This window comes from Camellia sinensis, chromosome 2 (assembly GCF_055761805.1).
Source record: "Camellia sinensis isolate YWXY chromosome 2, ASM5576180v1, whole genome shotgun sequence".
Taxonomy (NCBI): domain Eukaryota; kingdom Viridiplantae; phylum Streptophyta; class Magnoliopsida; order Ericales; family Theaceae; genus Camellia; species Camellia sinensis.
The window spans coordinates 173,256,779-173,259,073 of NC_138962.1; positions in this window are offsets into that span (position 1 = coordinate 173,256,779).

Below are 2,295 nucleotides of genomic sequence, written 5' to 3' on the forward strand. Positions count from 1 at the left end.
GCACTTTTTATTTTCAGTGAGGCGATGAGTGTTTAGATGCGAATCCAACCCGAATTGTGCTTTTCAGAGAAGTTTGTGTTGATAAAGCTTTCAAGATTGCCACTTCGCTGATTATGACGGGGATCGAGCTGCCCCCGAAGCAAAATACAAAACTGCATTCAAAGTTGCCTATCTGATCATGTTATATTTTTCCAGTTTTTCCATTTTTGGCCTTCCCGCTCGAGCGGGGAAAGTGACGCTCGAGCGGGGATTGGAAGCTCTCAGCATCTCTGCAGTCGCCTGTAAAAATACTGGAATGTGTGATTTTACGCTCGAGCGGATGCTCCTACGCTCGAGCGCATCTCAGTTTGTTTGCACGCAGTTTTTGGTCAGTCCGCTCGAGCGGGCTGTGTTGAGCTCGAGCGGAGATCGCGGGACAGATTCTATAAATTCGCGTGTTGGGTCAGATTTTAGGAGAACTTCTCCAGATCTTCTTTTTGGTTTCTAGGGTTTATATCTGGGGATACTTTGGGAGTTTTCTTTGATGTTTTTATTGAGTTTTCAACTCATGATCTAAAGAGAGTACATCAAAGGTTTGTTTGCTATACACAAAAGAGAGAGTTATTCTTCAGTTGTGGATTCTGAAGAATTCGAGCCTGAAGCTTTGGTGGAATCCGGAGTGGCTCATCAGAAAGACAATTCCGTGGTGAAGATGGGGTTGGAAGAGGCACATAGAGGTTGGTTCAATTAGGCGTTGTAGATTCGCTAGGTAATTGAGAGTATACCTGTGTAATTCCTTTAATTCTTCTTAGTGGATTGTTCTTGTGGCTGTTGCCCGTGGTTTTTTGATCACAGTTGGAGGTGTCCAATTGTGGTTTTTTCCACGTTAAATCGCTGTGTCTCTTTGTCTTGATTGTTTGATTGGGATTGTTATATTCTGCTTAAAATTGATACATAATCACAAATCAACATCTAGGGGATTTCTAGATTTTTCAGGTTTGAATAACCGTTTTGTGTAACCAGGCTTAAGCCTTGGAAACTTATAAACCCTTGGGGGTATTTATTTGTTTATTTACTTGTTGTTGGATTAATGTATTGTTACATGAAGAACTATTGTATCATGTAATGTAAGTTTGGAGATTTATATTCGGTTTTTCTTGAAAGAGCCATAATTGTTATATTATCATTTGGGCTACAAATTTGAGGCGTTAGATTGCCAATCCTCTTCATTGTCTTCCTATGTAACTCAACAGCAAGATCCATCTCACGAATATTACAAACAGGTGAACTGCACTCAAAACCCCACCCACCTTGTGAGGTTTGTGAATGTATTTGATTTTATATTTTTTATTACCTCTTTTCAAATTAAATATCAAAATGTAATTGGTAAAACAGGTCTGAACATATGAATAATATTTTGTTATTTGTTTCTGAACAAATAAGAAATGTTCGGTTACCTATTCCCGAACAAATAAACAATGTTTGGACCTGTGCTCCTGAATTTCAGTCATATGTTCAGGAGTTTAGTCCTGAAAAAATGACGAACAGCTTTATTATTTTTTTTCAAGAAACTTACCCTTATAAGGTCAATCTCCTCTAAGTTTTGAACACCATCAAAGTTATGAACATCCTGAGCTTTTATTATTTTACTCCTCTCGTCTCATGGAGTTATAGTTACCAGAAAAACTTCCACTAATTATCATTGCCGAAGATATGTATATAATTAAATGGTTGCCACTGTTGCCGCCGGAATATTGCTGCCAAAATATTTTCAAGGTTTTGAGAGTGGGTAGGTTTTAAAGATGGGATTTGGAAAATATGGATGGGCGGTGATGGAGGTGGGTGCTCTCATAAATCCTAACTCATGATGTAGTTGGTATGTGGACTTAATTGTGAGATGGAATGTTCCAAAATTATTAATATCTTTTTTAATAATTTTATTTGAAATTATTATTGTAATAAAAAAATGGAGCTTTTTCATAAATCTTCTTTCTAGGAGTTTTATTTTATCCAATCCATATTCTTTTTGACTATTTCATTATGTCCTATTTGAGGTAAGAAGACCAAAACACCCTCAATCTCTCATGCCCCTACTAATGTTGATATTTAATGTTGATTGTCATTATGTTTTGATAGTTCCCATGCATTAGAATGTTGACTGTCATTATATTCATATTAATTTGAAATGATTTTTTTTCATTGTGTTGTCAATTACATGATGTAAATATTCACATCATGTAATTAAAATGAATATTCACATCATTATATTCATATTAAGTTAAAATGAATTTTTGTCATTATGTTGTCAATTACGAT